The sequence below is a fragment of the Microplitis mediator genome, chromosome 5 (genome assembly GCF_029852145.1).
Source record: "Microplitis mediator isolate UGA2020A chromosome 5, iyMicMedi2.1, whole genome shotgun sequence".
Taxonomy (NCBI): domain Eukaryota; kingdom Metazoa; phylum Arthropoda; class Insecta; order Hymenoptera; family Braconidae; genus Microplitis; species Microplitis mediator.
This window is the reverse complement of record NC_079973.1, coordinates 16,258,286-16,277,934: the sequence shown is the minus strand read 5'-3', so window position 1 is coordinate 16,277,934 and position 19,649 is coordinate 16,258,286.

The following is a 19,649-nucleotide window of genomic DNA, read 5'->3' as shown; positions in this document are numbered from 1 at the left end:
CAAATCCTGTGGATCTATCTTATCTGTTTCTATTAGTAGTCGTGATGTGATAGTTGTAAGTTCACAATCAGCAGAGATAAAATGCAAATAATTATCCCTGAAGTATATTAAGTTTTTATTCGTTGTGTGCAAGGATATTTTACTTTCATTATTCTTCATTCCTGGATAAAACAATTCACAAGGAACAGTTTCAGCTACAGATTTCTTTTGTCTCGGTTGTGGTCGTTGTACTTCTTCATCCGTATCTGTACTTGAATGAATTTCGTCGATAGTTGGTAAATTAGGTAAATTGGGTAGATTAGCCCATCGTCTGCTTGCTGCTTCCCTTGGTATTATTTCATCTCTGTCTGATTCTGTTGTTGATCCTTCTGAGGTAACTGCAGGAGTCGATCGTCCTACAGGATGTCGAATGGTTACGTTAGATAGTCTGTGGGATTGTGCTTCGGGTTGCCTAGTTGGAAGTGGCGATTCGTAAGTCGGATCTTCAGCACGTGGGTCCCAGTAATAGTTTTCATTTCCTGAGGATGGTCCAGGTGATACTTCAATAACATTTCTAGGCAGTGGATTTTGTATTGGTTCAGTTAGCGCAGGTGTTTCTTCGCCTTGCGGATTATTTACGTACGTAAGTTGATAGTCAGTTGGTCGAGTTTTTGTAGATAGTGGTCCTGGTTTTTCAGAATTTTTGGAAGGTGGTACGCGATTACTAGCAAGGCTCGGAAAAGCACTATCTCTAGCATGCGGTACTGGTGGTATCGGGTCGCTTGATTGAACGGTGGCTTGTTGTTTCCGAGGTCGACCAGGTTTACGTTTTTCTGGTATCGGAATATCAGCAATAGTTTTTGCGCGTCTAATAGGAGGTGGATGTGCTAGCGAGGGATTACTTGCTATTCTTCGCATCCTCACTCTCTCACCTATAGTACTGGCGTTTGCCTCTGCTGCTTTTATAGCGGATGATCGTAGTCGTTCTAAATGTTTGGCAATTGAACTGGACTGTCTCGCAGCTGTTTCAGATTTTCCTGTGGGAATTATAGGCATAACAACAGGATTTCGTGATAGCGCGTCTGCATTTACATTCAATCTTCCTGGTTTATAATAGAAGACATATTCGTACTCTCTTAATCTCGTTCTCCATCGAACTAACCGTTGTACTGGTGGCTTGACGGAGTCGATCCATTTTAAAGGTTCGTGATCACAGACGAGAGTGAATCTTCGTCCATATAGGTACGGTCGAAAATGTAAAATACCGTAAATAACTGCTAAACATTCTTTTTCAGTTGTTGTGTAATTTCGCTTTGCATTTTTGAGGAGTCTTGATAGATAAGCAATTGGTCTGTCCTCACCAATTTTTCCTTGGCTTAACACAGCGCCAATAGCGAGATCTGAAGCGTCAGTGGTAAGAATAAATGGTTGAGAAAAGTCGGGATATTGCAAAACTGGAGATGTACATAATGCTTTGCGTAGATCGTCGAAACTTTCTTGTTGAGCTGAGGTCCAGTTGAATGGATTATCCTTTTTCAGTAATTCTGTCAATGGTTTCGCACGGCCTGAGAAGTTCTCGATGAAGCGACGATAATATCCAGCTAGGCCAAGAAATTGTCTGATGTTCGTAACTGTCTTGGGTCTTGGGAATTTTTCGATGGCTTCAGTCTTCTTTGGGTCTGGACGTACGCCGCCATTGCCAATAATGTGACCAAGATATGCAACTTCAAGGTTTAAAAATTCACACTTATCTGATTGTAAGACTAGGTTGGCTTGTTCTAGTCGATTGAAGAGTCGTCGGACACGTACGCCGTGTTCTTCGAGTGATGATGCAAAGATAACGACGTCGTCGAGATATACAAATAGCTCAACGTCTTGTAGACCTAACAGAACTCTGTCCATAAGTCGTTGAAAAGTAGCTGGAGCGTTTTTCAGTCCAAATGGCATTCTGTTATATTCGTAATGACCATTCGGTGTACTGAATGCAGTTTTTGGTTGGTCTTTTGGATTCATTTTAATTTGATGAAATCCACTGGCCAAGTCGAAAACTGAAAAATATTTTGCTCCTCCTAGTCTATCGAGAATCTCAACTATATTCGGAAGAGAATAAGCATCGCCTATGGTTTTCTCGTTTAGTTGTCTAAAGTCAATTACCATACGCCAGCGCTTATTACCTTTTGAGTCTGGCTTCTTTGGGACTATCCAAAGAGGTGAATTATACGGAGAAACAGATTCAGCTATCACACCGTCATTTAGTAATTTATTTACTTGTCGAGCGATTTCTTCTTTATGTACAGGCGGGAAACGATACTGACGGACTGATACAGGAATTTCATCAACTGTTGGAATGGAGTGCGTCATCATTGTTGTAGCTGGAAGATCATCTCCAGGAAGGTGAAAGAGCATTGGAAATTCCTTAATAAGCTCATGCACGTGCTCTCTTTCCAATACATTTAAATGATCAAGTCGGAGACTAGCGCATATGCGCTCGAATCTATCTTGTCCATCTTCCGGTATATCACTATCTTCAGAATCGTCGAAGAAATCCTCTGAACTGCCATCGCATTCAAAGGGAATTATTTCTTGTGGCGGTATGACTAGTTCTATATCGTCTTCATAGGCATTAATCGCGTAAACATAACAAGTACTGTCTTTATTAGTGACTAAAGCGTTACCTATGAAAATATTTTCGCGAGTTTCAATGCGGGGTAAAAATCCAGTTTTTAGATCTGTCTTGCAAAGATTGATTGGTATTACTGTTCGAGTTCTGGCTTTTAACAGAAATACTGAGGGTTCGTCTTCACTCCGAAATACAGTTACAGAAGGTGTATCAAATGGTTCACCTTTGGTATTTTCGAGCGGGATTGGGTGTACGGGTTCGGAATCTGCGACTATGGTGTTGTGGTGAAAAGATATTTCAACCTTTTCTTTAGTTAGAAAGTCTATGCCGACAATTCCATCGGTTGGAATTGGCAAAGGATTTTCGAGAACGTGAAATTTCTCGGGGTTTGCGAAAAATGTAATTTCGGTGGTTCCTAAAGTGTCGAGTCGTTCAGTAGTGATTCCTTTTATGGAAACTGAGTCCCAGGTATCGATTACTGTGCGAGGAGCCAGTGCGTCTTTTCTGATTACATTTATATCAGCACCCGTGTCGACTAAAAAACGAGCTCAGCCGTTTCGCAACTCCGGGGCTATTAGAGTAACGACTGGTCCTCTACCCTGGACTTCAGACCACATTACGAATTTTCGACGGTCAGGAATCTGATTGATGGTGGACGCGTTTCCGTGGGGTTCGCGCTGTTCGATGTCGCGTCGCTCCGTCGAACCGCGTTGGAGTTTAAAAGTTCTTTAGATGGCGCAGGAGAAGTTGATCTTGAATTATTCTGTTGATTTTGTGGATTATTATTGGGATTGTCATTCCGATAATTATTCCTATTATAGTTATTATAACCATTATTACCGTATCTTTGGTTATTATTATCATAATTGGTACGATTATTATAATAGTTGAGGTTGTTATTGTTATCATTGTTGTTAGGACTGTTTTGGTTGTTATCCTGGGGAGAATAATTTTGATAGTATGGTGTATTGTATGGTACTGGAGGTGGATATGCTCCAGGAGGTGGGTATTGATATGGCATTGGAGGTAGATATGGCATTGGAGGGAAGTAGCCCGGTGGAGGATAGTATGGGTAGTAACTTCCAGGTGATCGACTTCGCGGACGATAAGGTGAATTACTACGGTCGGAATAGTTACGTTTATCACGTGGTGGAGTTGTATCTCGCACCGGAGATCTACTATACGAATTAGAAGATCCAGTATGGTCTTCGCGAGTGAATCTGAACGGTATTGTGTTTCGGCGTTCTTCGTCCTGAAAACTTACTGTTCGAGTTCTACGCGGTAGATCAAGGTTTGCGGATTCGGATTGCGCGTAGGCCAAATAATTAGAGTTACGGTGAGAGCTACCTCGCAGGTCTTCCTCGAGCCGTAATGCTATTTTGTATGCATCGTCGAGAGTGCCAGGATTTTGCACACTTACTCCGTATATTAAATCGTCTGGTAATCCGCGTTTAAATGACTCGAGAGCTAAACCGTCTAGCATTTTCTTCATCGCGGTTAACTCGACATCGTTATTAAAGCTTTTGTTCAATGCGGTTACTGCGTTAGCGCGAATTTTCTTTATTCGGGTATAGTAACTTAGAATTGATTCGTTTTGTATGAGTCTAATAGCTTGAATATCCGCGCAATATTGTGGATACGTTTTCTTGGTGGCAAAATATTCTTTAAGCGCGGCTGTGAGAGTATCCAATGAGTCAATTGTTTTATCTGCGATCGCGTCTCTAGCTGTCTCTTTAAGTTTGGACTTAACTCCGTTAAAATAAGTGTTTTCAAGATTTTCTGGTACAATTGTAAGACCGTTTTCTACGTCTTGTAAGAACGCTTGTAAAGGCATGTTTTTACCGTCAAAACTCGGGACTTGCATTAATGCTTGATGCAATGTCATACTTTCCCCGAGGGACGTGATCATTTGATCCGTAATATTCGCATGTCGGGTTATGTTCTGGACTTGTGCGTCTAAAGCGTCTTCGCCATGTTCCGACATTTTGATTATTTATGTTGGAAAAGGTTATAGGGGTAATATAGAGATAATAAGAATGAGAATCCTAGTAAGTAGTAAGAGATTGACAAGGAAACTAGATAGTAGATAGTCAGACGCTAGTGAAAGGTCGCACTGACAGAAAAATATATACTAATTAGTTGTTACCAAATTTTGAATAGCATTGTATTAAATTTATAATGTGTTTATTGTAAAGTAATTAGTGTTGAAAATATATTAATTATTCAAATGTAAGTGTTGTGTCTGTTTGTGTTTGTTTATCCTTAGTTTCAGGATTTTTATTGATACTACTGTCAGGTGAATTATCTACTTTCTGAAGTTGTACTGTATTATTTAATTTTTCTCTTTTTACAGGATGTGGATTCACTATCCCTTTTTCTAATCTCACTGTTAATTTCCGTATCTGATATTTTTGTGCGGCGCGTTTTCTGGTTTTCATTTGATAATGTTTAGATTATGTGTAAAAATAAAAATGAGATAAGTTTATTTTGTGAAACTACAAATATTTTTCTCCTTCGAGTGTGAGTAATTTATTTCCTGTTTTTGTAAAATATTTGCTGGATTTTGTAAAGATAATGGTATTGTTACGGGAGTGTATGGTAACTCTCCCCTATGGTATATTGCAATTAACTTTCGCAACTGGTACTTTCTACCAGCGCGTTTACCCCGTTTCATTCGGTAGTTCTAAGTTGTGCGCACAGTGCACTTTTCACAATTGCTCCACTGATCAGTTAAAAGTAAGAATACTAGAATAACCGATCTGACGAAATATTACAAATTTTTATGTCACCTTGAAAATGAGTGAGTTAGTGAATGATGAATGAACCGCCTGGAGTGCGACAAGAAGTCTGCGCAATTCCAATTGATTCGATGATAGATTGAATAGAATGCGACAATAAGTCTGCGCAAATCTAGGCAATCGATGAAGGGTTGAATAGAATTCGACAAGAAGTCTGCGCAATTCTAAGCAACCGTAATTAATGAGATGAGTGATGAATGAGTAATAAATGAACCAAAGTTTGACAAAAATTATTTGTAAATTCGGGTGCAAAAATAGCAAGTGGTTTGTACGCAAAACTCGGCAATATTATTTAAAAGAGTTGACTTATCCTTCAAAAATCCACAAATTGATTTTTACTGAAATTGACTTTGAGTTTTAATAACTGAATTTACCGATAATAGATTGAATTTTCATCTAATACCTGCGTTCGAGGATCTAGACTTGAAAAGTTATAATTGAATTTTAAAAATTGTTTAGGTATATCAACTAGTGTGAGTTTGTAATTAATCAAATTTCGTGATCTATTAGCGAGCAAATATTTTTTTATAAAAGGACACGATGGCGCGTCCTCTATAATTGCAATTAATCTGTCAATGTGGTATTTAATTTTTGTTTGTTTATCTCGTTTTAGTGTAGGCATACACTTGTAGTGGTAATAATGTGTGTGGTAAGTAATATTGTAGGTAACAATAAATTGTGATAGTCTTTGAAAAATTAGAATTGAAAACTTCCTCAAATAAGGTTTTATTTTAAAAACAATAGAAGTTCAAAAATAAAATTGCAGCAAGTTTTAGGAAAAGAATCATTGAGTTATTAATTGCAAAGAATAAAAAATTTCTTGAGAGTAATTCAGATTTTTATTCCAGAATTTTATTTTAAAATAAAGATTAATATAGAAAAAGTCTCAGATAAAAGGTTAAAGGTTTTAGATTTTTAATTATTTTGAAAAGATCTCAAATTAGTTTTAACGCGTTGAATATTTTCGAATTTTCTGCGATGGATAAAATTTATCAAAATGATTTTTAAAAATTAAAATAATAATTTTGATTGAAAAAAAAAAAAAAAATAGTTTAATGATTGAATTAAGAAAATTAAATCAGTTTTGTTTTACTTTAAAATATCAAAAGAAAAATTTTGCTTTCAGAGTTTAATGTAGTTGTTTAATTTGTAAAGAAATTTATGAAGAGATTTTTTTTTTTTTTGAAAAATAGAAAATATTGTTGATTTGAATTTCAAAAATTTTTGGAATATAGAATCTTTAATTTGAGAATTTATTGAAAATTTATAAGGTTTTGAAGACTAGAATTTTGAGGGTTGAAATTTGAGAATTGAATGCTTAAAATAACAAGTTGAAATTTAACTCGGAAATTTCAACAAGGCAGGACGTTTTATTTTAAATTGGTTAAAATAAGAATCGAATAAGATTTATAAATTTTAAATAAAAGAACGATTCACCAGCGTATCCCACCGCTGTCACCAAATTTTTCGACTGTCACGATCGGAGAGAGTGAAGGCGACGGGCGAAGGGTTATATTTAATTAATTATTTACTAGAAAACTACCCGTAATATTTATTCTATTACTCAACCAAGGAGCCAAAAATAAGGACCGTCGCGTGGCTAGTGTGAGAATGTTAAATATTCGGTAATATTTCAAAATAGTAAATAAGTCTATTTTGTACCGAGCGGAAGTACAATAAACTATCCCGATTGTTGACCTGCGTGGCTTAGGATAGGTCCGGGATATTAGAGCGAATGGAAAGTAGGTAGGTGAATGTGGGCCCTCGAGAAGTCCCTGTTCTTTGCGTCTGTCTCTTTCTGTACCCGTTCACTTGTGAATGTTAGAGCAAGAGGTATAATAAGAAAAAGATATATTTTGTAAAAGGAAAAGAATTGTATATTCTTATATGTTGTTTTACATAGGTGTGTTATACTTTTAACAATATTCAATTAGACTTACCACTCTGGTTGAAGTGGTTTACAATTTTTCGCTGATCACACTCTCTCACAGTTCACCAATTTGAATTTATGATTGCGAATTTATACAGTTTATGTCTTTTATTTTTAATTGCACTGGGACACGGCACTGTGGCTTCGTGAATTAGATTCAGCGAAATTAAAAGCACTATTCGGATTCGAAGCTACTGGGGTACCGAGATGATGCACTCCCCTATCTATCGAATACGAACGCGAGTTATTTTATTTTAATTCAGGATTTAGATCTAGGAGTCCGGATTCCTAGGCTGTGGACCATCACGAGACCGATGATCCTGTTTTGAGTGAGTCGAATCAACCGAGATTTTAGCAAGTTTAAAATTTAAGTATTTGACCAAGGAGCCCGATTGCCTAGGCGGTGGACCGTTACGTGGCCAATGATTAAAATTTCAGACTCTGATTCGCGGCACTAATCGGACGTGGCCGTTTAGAACTAATCTTTAGGTTGATAAAATTTCAGACCAAGAACCGGCGATAGATTTTAGCTATTGACTCGAGATCCGGCAGAGATTACTTTAGATTAGCGATTGACTGCCTTCGTTAGTTTTTCGGCAGTTTATATACCCTAGTTTTGGATGGGGGAAGTGTATTGGTTCCTATGGATTTCTTCCTGGTTTAGCTCATCGATGATGATCTAATGAAGTATTACGCAAGGGTACCAGATTCGGTGGTCATCTTTGTGACAAACAAATGAGTAATTCAACAGTAGGTGTAGTGTTAGCTATAATTTCCGGGTTTAGGGAATTGAGATGCGTCAAAAACATGATGCGTAAGTCTTCCGGGTTTGCATGAAAAACAAATGCGTAAGCATGTTGAGCAATCTATGTTATAAGTCCGGTATTGGTAAAAGGGTGTCTAGATATATCTCAAAAATAAACAAAAATATGATGCGTGAATATTCCGGATTTGGAGGTCATCTTATGTGACAAAAACAACTGAGTAAGCCTATTGAGCAATAGTTTGGAAATCAAAATATGACTAGAAATATTGAATTTAAGTTATAAGTAACGTCAATCATTTAGCTCGTAAAGTTGTTTACCACGGATTTATCAAAGGCCCAGTGCACACGTGCAAGCGTCCCAAGTAAAGTGGACGATGATTTCATTATAATTTCGATCATCTATCTGATGCTATGCTTACACACACATACACACACATTCTATTGTAAATGTATTGTCGCAAGAAGTACGCAGGTAGGTGTGGATGCAAGATGAGTATACTTCTAAGCATCATAGTTAGACTGAGAAAAGATGACAAAGAGAAAGGGACAGATAGGTATAACGTAGTCCCATCTGTTTATCCCTGTCCGTTCACGGTCATCGTGCATACACGTACATAGATACCAGAGAAAGGTCGAATTATTGGGCGTAGTCGAGTATTTTTGTAAACAAAAATAATGAGAAAAATAAATAATAATATAAACTATTGTTTTGATCGATTAAATCGCAATTTATATGTATCGATTGTTACACTGCTAAGGAATAAAATTGTCTACAAAAAAGGTCTTATGATATTTTGTAATAGGTCTGATAGTTTCGCCAAAGAAGTAAAAAGATCTCAAAATTTAATATGAATTTGACTTTAACCTTAAATAACTTTTGAACAAATGGATTTATCAACAAATGATGAGAATCGTTTTTTGTAGAGCATTCAATTACCTCCTGAAATATGCCTGCTAATTATTCCTATGACACATCGTTAGCTACTTATAAAAATCAGAAGTCGTAAAAAAATTTTTGTCCATGTTATTCTTATAGAAAATAGAAAGTGCAATAAAGAACCTCTTAATGTTGATATTAAGAGCTTTTATTTTCATAGGCGTCTTTTGTTATCTAAATGAAACTTTAGAACCTGTTTCCGAGAAAAATATAACAATTTGATATTTTTAGATCACCCTAATGTATATATATATATATAATATATATATATATATATATATATATATATATATATATATATATATATATATATATATATATATGTGTGATATAAAATTAATGGTTGGTTGCTATAGGTACTTATGCAGTCAACCAAACTTGTAAATGCGTCAATTTCTTTGAATGTTCCTTTATAAATTGTAAAAATTCACTATTCAATAAGTACATATCATCTAACGGTTTATATTATTCAAATTCGAGAAAAAGTATGAAACCTTTTTCTAGATATTAATTGCACATACAAATAATATTTTTATTGAACAACATTACTTTATCATGGGTTTAGTTGACTTGTTTTCTACATTATGAAATTAATAACTTGACGTTATATTATTTTTATAGCTACTGGAATTTCTTCGAGAATTTCAATGAAGTACTAAGTTAGTAATTTATGGTAACTAACTTCACTAACCATGTAAGGTTGATGCATACATTCAATTATGAAAATTTTATATTTGTTATTTGTAATAATTACAAATATGTATCATTGTTCGAAGAAATATTTATTCTCGCAGTAAATAGCCTTAGGGGAGATGATGTGCATTAGGGTGGTCCTTATTGTGGACATTTTCGAATTTTTATGCTCCCAGAAGCTTATGTGGTTCGAAATAAATAAAAAAAAATATCCTCAAAGTTTCAGGTCTCTATCACAATTTTAACCCGTGCCGCACAGCGATGTAAGTTTCCCATTTAAATAACATGGGGTTTTTGGCATTGAACAATTAATTTTTTATTCTGGCTAAAGTAATTGTTCGAAAAATTTGAAACTCTGTAGACTTTATCCTTATATTAGCAGCTGCTCCTCAGAATTTTGACAGATTTTCAGCTACCATAATTTTGGGGGTATAGCATAATGAAAAAAAAGAAAACAAAATTTTTTTATTTCTATCTAAAATTTTTTTTTAATAACATGTCAAACCACTCTGCATCCTTATCAGAAAATCTTACTTTTTTTTATTCTCGCACCCAAGTGGGTGAACGGCATATCTGTGTTGCACTAATACAGTAATCAGGAGCTTTGGACGAGTTTTTCTTATGACCAAACGAATATTTTCAAAAAATTAAAGCGCACTTCGCTAAATAAGACAATAGTGCGTTGATGAGCAGTAGAGTGTATCTTAAAAGGATTTTTCGAATTTATTACAATTACCTCTCAAAATAGTTTCAATTACAACAGAAAAAATTCCCTTGAAGTTTAAGCTCTTAATTCCAACGGGAAGAGTTACCGCAAAATTTTTTTTGTGATTTTTTCAAGAAATTTCATTTTTTATGTTATTTGACTTTGTGTCTTTTTCATAAATACATAATGCATTCAATTGATATCTGAGATCGGTATATCTATGCCACTAATCATATTATGCCTTAGTTTAACATTCAATAAATACTATCAATAAATTAAATTTCTTTCAACATTTGCTTAAATAAGCTGCTCACCTTTAAGTTTATTATTTGTTTTGAGCTATAAGTAATAAACAAAAGGTTGATAGTTTTGTGTATTATAATATCGAAATAATTATTTATGTACAATTTTCAAACTATAATATATTATTAATAAAATAGATCTCTTCTATTAATAAATGTAAAAAACTTGAAAAATCACAAAAACAAAATTTGCGGCACGTGGTCCCGTTGGAAGTAAGAGCTCAAACTTATTAAGGGAACTTTTTTCTGTCGTAATTGAAACCGTTTGTAAGGTGATCGTAATAAATTCAAAAAATCCTTTTAAGGAACACTTTACTGCACACTAATGCAAAGTTCCTGATTACTGTATTAGTGCAACAAAGATATACCGTTCACCCACTTAAGTGCGAGAATGAAAAAAAGTAAGAACTTCTGATAAGGATGCAGAGTGATTTCATATGTTATTTGAAAAAACTTTAGCTAAAAAAAAAAAAAAATAATTTTTTTCTTTTTTTTCATCATGCTGTACCCCCAAATTTATAGTAGCTGAAAATCTGTAAAAATTCTGAGGCGTAGCTGCTAATATAAGGATAAATCTACAGAGTTTCAAATTTTTCGAACAATTACTTTAGCTGGAATAAAAAATTAATTGTTCAATGCCAAAAACCCCATGTTATTTAAATGGGAAACTTACATCGCTGTGCGGCACGGGTTGAAATTGAGATAGAGACCTGAAACTTTGAGGATATTTTTTTTTATTTATTTCGAACCACATAAGCCTCTCATGTCCAAAATAAGGACCACCCTAATGTGCATACATCTTTATATCTATATATGATGGAGCTAAATTTTTCTTTTGTTCAGTTTCTATGTCTGTGTCATAGAGAAAATTACACACGTGTAAAAAAAATATCATCACATTGCTTAAGAGATATAAGCTCGTAAAACTCAATAAATATTCAATTGTAGTATATTTATGATCAATTAACACTCGTACGAATTGTCATGATCTCAGGCTTGCTTTGAATATCCTTGTATCGTTTTAAATTGAGAACACTCAACTTACATAAGAAAAGAAAAACGAACATCCATTTTCATTTGTCACCACACATATTTATATGCGTTCGTCGTATGTTTATAATTCATAAGATAAGAAATACTGACGCAGTCTATTATTAGAAGTCGTTTTCTCATAGATATTATTATTGAATCATTGAATATTTTATAGATAATCAAAATCTATAAAAAGAACTTTCGATTGAATTGAATTATATTATATTTTTTTTTTTACATTATTTATGCAATCATTCTAAAAATCGTAACGAAATTTTACAAAATCATAACTTGAATGGCGTATTTGAATTAAAAATTTATTTACATATTAAAACATTGTACATTGTATGGTTTTCATAACTTGTTATAGACAATCTTTTATTACTTTTATTAAAATTGTACGTCTACAATTTTTAGATGGTTAAGATTTTAGCAATTTATTTTTTTTTGTTTCAGAGCTATACACAAAAAATTAAAAATCAGATGAATATTGGTTTAATCTGTATATGGGAAAATCTGCAGCTGGGATAGGACTATAGGTCCAGTAGAGTATACAGAAAAAAAATATTGATTCAAGATAAGTCTTTTCTAACCAAGAAATTTTTCAGCAGGTGGAATGAAAACCAAAAATGTTTTGATTGAAGTAAAGTTGTTTAAGCGCTAATTAATAAACTTTTATTTTAAATTTACTTTTAATTTAAGCATTTATTTTAGTGTTAAATTTAAATTGATCAATTTATTACGCATCGTTAAATAATCTTTTGGGAATTTCACACTTAAATATTTTAGTTGTATACCTAAATGTTTAATTTTATTCTTAAGAATTTTTTATTTTCTAACAAGTTGCTAGCAGATATTCAAGGCAGTAAAACCTTTCACAAGCCTAGGTTTATTTTGTATATTAATTTTTACATATTTGCTTGTGAGTTTCAAAGAATTTTGTCCTAAGCCTCTCGCAGACTTTATTTTTGTTATAGATGGTATTCTAGTTATTTGAAAATATTGTGCTCGTATTTTTAAGTTTACCCTTATAATTTTATTGCTTTATCGTTCTCCAAAAGCCCACTATACTTGGTGACCCTTGAGCCGGTCACTCTCCGTTCCCAAATTTCCCACGTCTAGAGACGTCATTCCCTCTCTCTTACGCCCTCCTTACGCTACACCCACGCTTATGTCCATTTTTCCTAATGCCCTCTACCCTTCTTTACACTTCCGAAGAATTTCGCTACTACCACTAAAATGTACACCGGTTATTTCTACGCAACAACATCATTGGACAAAATCAAGGCTGTGGATGGTGATTCCGTTTATATGAAATTGCTTCGTGGGTTCGCCGATATCACACGACCTGATCCGTCCGACAATAAGAAACGGAAACATTCAACGGTGTACCACATTCGTACAACACCCGGTCCACCTATTTCTAGCAAAGCCCATCGTTTATCGCCTGAAAAATTAAAAATTGCTCAAGAGATGTTTAAATAATTAATAACTAATGAATTATATAATGAGAGGATGAGAGAATCTGGTGTGTGTGAATTGACAGGTAGTAAATAATTTTATTTAACACAGATTTTGGCAAAATAAACACTAATAAATATTTTATTTACACTATATATATGAAGTGAGATTTACTGTCGATTATGTATCAGTAGTGAGAATGATGTTGAAAACGCGGGAGAAGTAAACAGGAGGAAATTCGTATGATGATTGAGCAAGGCATTTGTCGGCCATTAGAGAATGCTTCGTCTTCACCATTACACATGGTCCAGAAAAAAGACGGTGAATGGAGACCATGTGGCGATTATTGCCCATTGAACGACCGTACTCTTATCGATAAATATGTGCTTCGATATATGGATGATTTTGCCGCGTATTTACATGGAAAACGAGTCTTTCCTGTCATCGATTTTACCTAAGCTTTCTTCCAACTTCGAGTAGCTCCAGAAGATGTCGAGAAAACAGCTATTATCACTCTGTTTGGCTTATTTCAGTTTTTATACATGACTTTTGGACTCAAAAATGCAGCACAGACATTCGAGAGTTTCATCGACGAAATCACCCGTGATCTGGATTTCGTATTTCCATATATTGACGATATACTAGTCGCATCCAAAGACGAAGAGGAGCATTTAAAACACCTCAAGATATTATTTCAACGTCTTCGTGATTACGGATTAGTGATAAACGTTTCGAAGTGCCAGCTAGGCAAAACCGAAGTTAAATTCCTCGGTTATTTAATCAACGAAAACGGCATTAAACCATTGTCGGAAACAGTTGAGGCTATCGTTAACCTCCAGCCTCCTAAAACCGTAAAAGCACTTCGTGGATTGCTTAGCGCAATTACTTTCTACAGAAAGTTGATTAAGAACGATGAAGAAATTTTAGCGCCGTTAAATAAAGTACTGGAAGGACCAAAAATCAAAGGATCGCATCCTGTCAACTGGACAGCTGATTTTCAAAACGCCTTTGATGCCGCTTAACAATCTCTCGCTGATGCAACACTCCTTGTGCACCCAAGAACCGACGACGATTGGGCAGTTTTTACCGATGCATCGGTGTTGCGTAAATTTCAAATGTTCGCGCCAGAACACTTGACAACTCTACGCTCTACTATACCAGAGGTGCTGCTATCGACGCGCCCTCTGATACTCGGAATTTCAACTCGATAGCCAGCTACGCGGCAACTGGCATTATTCTACAACACTTGTGATAGAACTCCACGTACTATCAGTTTTATTATAATTCAATTACATCATGTTAATTACTCTACGTTATCAAGCACATCATTCTAATTGTAACTCGCGGACTCATCATGTATGTGTTATCATCTATATTCTTCAATTATATCTTTATTTCATATATAACCTCTGTGCTCATTGCTGTGGTGACCGCGTGTTAAACTAACCTGCGGGCTATATCTATTCACATACTCGCCATCACGTGACTTTGCAGCCACAAATAATTTATATCAGTTTTACAAATTACTTTCTAATACAGTCTCTACTTATTACTCATTGCTTAATTATTTACTCGTACTCGATGCCAACTAGTGTGACTGATGTCATCATTCAGTCATCCAGTCATGCTTAATCTCTAGAATCAACATCAAATTTTATTTGTGTCTGCAAAGTTATCTTTATACGTTCAGACTCGGCTCTCTACGCATCTAATTTTTACTCGGCTCTTACTCGTACTCTATGTCGCGTATTAAAATTAATTGTGACTTAAATTTATACTCGAAATATTGTGATAGTTGTAAATCATTAATTGTTAATAATTTATTCGTTACTGCGCTCTATACTATAAATTATTTCATGTGTACGGTGCCATGCAATTTATATTAACTCAATCAAACTCAAATGCAATCGAATTATGTTTAATAAGTGCTCTAATATAAACTCGTGATCGACTCTTGTACTCTATGCCAGTATCTGTAATTTATTTTTATTAAATATGGACAATACACCAAATTAGTGACTTATTATTTCGTTCACCATCCCGATCCAGCAAATAAATATTTAATGTAGTTTTTAAGTTAACATTTTACAATCGGAAATCTGGATCGGTGCCGTCCTCCAGCAATGCGTAAACAATAACTGGCAGCCGCTGGCTTCCTTTAGCCAGAAATTACAGCCGTCGATCCGAAAATTGTCGACTTATAATCGAGAACTACACGCGATCTATGAAGCCGTGAGACATTTCCGGCATATTTTCGAAGGTCGGCACGTAACGATCTACACAGATCATAAACCGCTTCATCACGCATTTAAACAGCGTACGGAGAGAGCTTCACCATGGCGATTCTGCCGTTTGGATTTCATCGGTCAATTGACGACTGACATCAGGCCTGTGTCGGGTAACGGCAATATTGTCGCTGATACATTGTCACGAGTCGAAGCAGTGTCTATTGCCATTACATCGGAAGAACTTAGCGATGCACAGAAACAAGATCTTAATCTTCAACAACTGCCACGACAGACAACCGCGTTGCAGCTTCGACGGATCAATTTTGACAACGGTTTAGCATTGTACTGTGACATTGCGTCAGGTACGGTGCGACTTTACGTTCCAGGACCGTTGAGGAGAAAAGTGTATGATTCACTACACACGCTCGCTTACCCTGGAATCAAAGGATCATTGAAAATGATCTGGAAATGATACGTCTGGCCATCTATTAACAAAGACTGCTGCGAAGGAGTGAATTCTTGCATTGATTGCCAGAAGAATAAAATTCAGAGACACGTGACATCGCCGATCGCTAACTTTGAATTACCAACCGAGCGATCCGAGCACATATACATCGACTTAGTGTCTTTAAAACGTCAAGAGGCTTCAATCAGTGCTTAACGATCATCGACTGATTCACTGGGTGTCCTAAGGCTGTCCCATTATCCAATGGTACTGCAGAGACAATAGCACATTCGCTATCGCTGCACTGGATTTCTTGCAACGGAGTACCTAAACGCATTACCTCGGACCAAGGTCCGCAATTTAAATCGTCGTTATTCCAGTAACAAAACTACACATCACGATATCATTAATATATTAAAACGTCATTTCAATTCATTGGCACCGGCCGAAATGCCGCGTCACGGCAAGCATTCTGTTGTTTGTTTCAGGAACCTTAGTACTTGCAGTCACGTACTGGTACGAAATGACCATGTTGGACCATCTTTCTCGCCGCTGTACGAAGGTCCATATCGTGTAATAACTCGACACGATAAATATTTTATTGTCGATTTTCGCGGACGACAAATCGCCATTTTAGTGAACAGATTGAAACCGGTTTACGAGGCAAATTCAGTCGACACGGCGATGATAACAACAAACTCCCGGCCAAACAACAACACAGCAACCTAGACCCAGAAGCGCTGAGTCCGGTTTAATATTTAAAATTTACGCGATTAAAAATTTTTTTTTATGCAAAAGTTTTTTTTCACAACGTTATATTTCACCTTTTTAATATATTCATTTATTTACTTATTTAATTATTCATATCATTTCTAAATATTCCATATCCTTAATTATCGTGTATTAAATTTAAAAAAAAAACAAAGGGAGTTCTGTAGCGTTGCTACAATGATAAGCGATCGATTAATTTCGGCAATCTACGCAAAACGTCGATTTTTCTAATTTCCGTCTCTACCTCACCGTGGGCGAAATAGGTCAGCCCTTCACCTGCTGACCTACAAAGCGCACAACAAATTTTACGTTGGGTTGACATCCCAATGTAAAGTCAATCTGAGTTCAAGACGATACTAAACTTAGACGTGCTGCCCACAACCGGCCCTTCTCGGGTGAGGGCTACCCACTAGCTAGGCGGAGCACCGAGATTTCAAACAATGACGACCTTGGCGAACAACGGACTGCATTTAGGTAAACGGAGAAATTACGAGCCGATCTCCTGATGTGCTATAATAAAGGTGAACCGGAGCGGAGGGGCTTTATGGCTAGGATGCATGCTCTCTGGAGCGATATGCACCCTAAACATAGCCAATTTTCACAACACCATCTGCGTGATTATGCCTCTCATCTCCGGTGAACACAAAGATCACTGTTAACAGACAGACGAGTATCTCACCGTCTGTCTTTTCCAGCACAGCTGCATCAGGAGAGACGCTGTTCTTCCGAAGACGCCGACAATGATTTTGACACACGGCAAGTATGTATCTTTAAAAAGATACACTACACAAGACATCTACTTGACACGGAAAACCATGAACTATCTACTCGGATTCAGGAAGATTCTACTCTACTCACCATCAATTAAGCTGTCTATGATGCTGCTTCCTCACTCTTACCTCCAGCAAGAAAGAATACCTCTTCACCTGAGGTTAAGATAAGAGGGCGCATCGGACAGCTTTCACTAAAGATTGATGATCTCCGGAAACATGTATCCCGCATTCAGTGTGTGATTGAGTATGTAAATGCGCGTAAAGCATTTACATCTAAAGTCCGACGTATTGCGGCTTGACTACGATATCAGCACCACACACTGAATAAAGAAAATCTTCTTAATATTAAAGAAGATTCTATTAACAGGTTGCGGGCTCTGATGACTGCTTAAAAGTCACTAGAGAAAAACGTGAAGCGGCTTACCGAGAACTCTTTGTTTCGGTTGAATCCTTCACGCTTTCTGACACCTAAGACATCGGTAATGCGCGTTTTCATCCCCCGACAAAATATCCCCGACAGAATATCCGACGGACAAAATATCCCCCGACAAAATATCTCCGGACATAATGTTCTCGACGAAATATCTTTCGATATAATTTTTACAATTTTCCTGAGAAACTAGAACCCTAAATAGGTAGTTATTATTTATTTACAAATTATCACAATTTCCCTGAAACACAAGCACCCAAATTAGTTGTGAACAGTACAAATAAAACATTTAAATAAAAAAGAGAAATTTTGCTGATAGGATATTTTGTCGGGGATATTATGTCCGGGGATATTTTGTCCGTAGTATATTTTGTCGGGGATATTTTGTCGGAGGATGAATCCGCGCGGAATCAAGACATCTGTTTCTGGCGATCCCCGATCGACAACATCGCAACGACAATGCTGATGAAGAGAGCCCTGAAGTCAGCCTGGAAGAAGTTCGTATGGCTCTGGTAAGAACTGGGCTGTTCCGGGTCCAGATGGCATTAACTCATTTTGATGGAAGAAACTAACATCTACCCATAGCCATCTAGCCTGGATTTTTACAGCGTTTATCAGAGTTGACGAACCAATTCCATGTTAACTGGTAGAAGGGCGAACCGTGCTTATCCCTAAGAAAGGTGGCTTGTCTGACCCAAAGAACTACAGGCCTATTACCTGTTTGAATGCAGTTTATAAGATTTTTACTAAAATCTTAAACAATCGCATTTTGGAGGTGATAGATCCTGCATGGCAGCAGATATACGAACAACGCGGCAGTAGAAGAGGCCTGTCAGGTTGCAAAGCGAATCTGTTAGTTGATCGTTGTGTCATTCAAGACGCGATCTACTATCAGCGCAAACTGTCAATGGCATGGATTGACTACCGTAAGACATTCGACTCAACAGCTCATGAGCTTATTCTCTTTTTGCTCAAATGCCCTGGGGTCAATTGCGATACAGTGGGATGCATTCAGCGTACGATGCAACTTTGGCGTACACGGTTCCACATTTCATGTGGCAACGACAAACGTGTAACTGAAGTTGTACAGTACAAAAGGGGAGTCTTTCAGGGAGATTCTCTGAGCCCTTTGCTGTTTTTCATCTCATCGCTGCCAATATCTGTTGCGCTACGCCGTACCCGTGGATACTCAGTGGGCCCACCAACTGATCGGAAGTATTTGATCACCCAATTACTCTACATGGACGATCTGGAGGGATATGCTCCTAATGAGGAACACCTTCAGACAGCCTTGAATATCGTTGGGGAATATACATGGGATGTGGCATGGCTTTTGGATTGGGCAAGTGCGCGGTCGTAAATCTGGTGAGAGGTAAGTGCTCTGATGTGCTTGAAGATATCGAGGTACTAGATAGGAGCGTCATTGAACATTTTGACGCCGGAGAGTCGTACAAATATCTAGGGATTGACGAGAGCCCTATGCAGGAAGTCTTGAAAATCAAAACGACTTTCTCCAGTGAGTATGTGCAGAGACTCCGGAAAATCTGGTCATCAGAACTTTCCGGTAAAAACAAAGTCGCCGCAACAAACATGGTTGCTGTCCCAGTGCTTCTCAACTCTTTCGGTGTCCTTAAATGAGCCTCGAAAGAGCTTAGAGACCTTGATTTCAAGACACCCATAGTCATGAATATGAATCGGAGCATGCACCCTAAGTTCTCAGTCACCAGATTATACCTTTCCCGGCACATCGGAGGGAGAGGTCTACAGAGCTTGGGGTG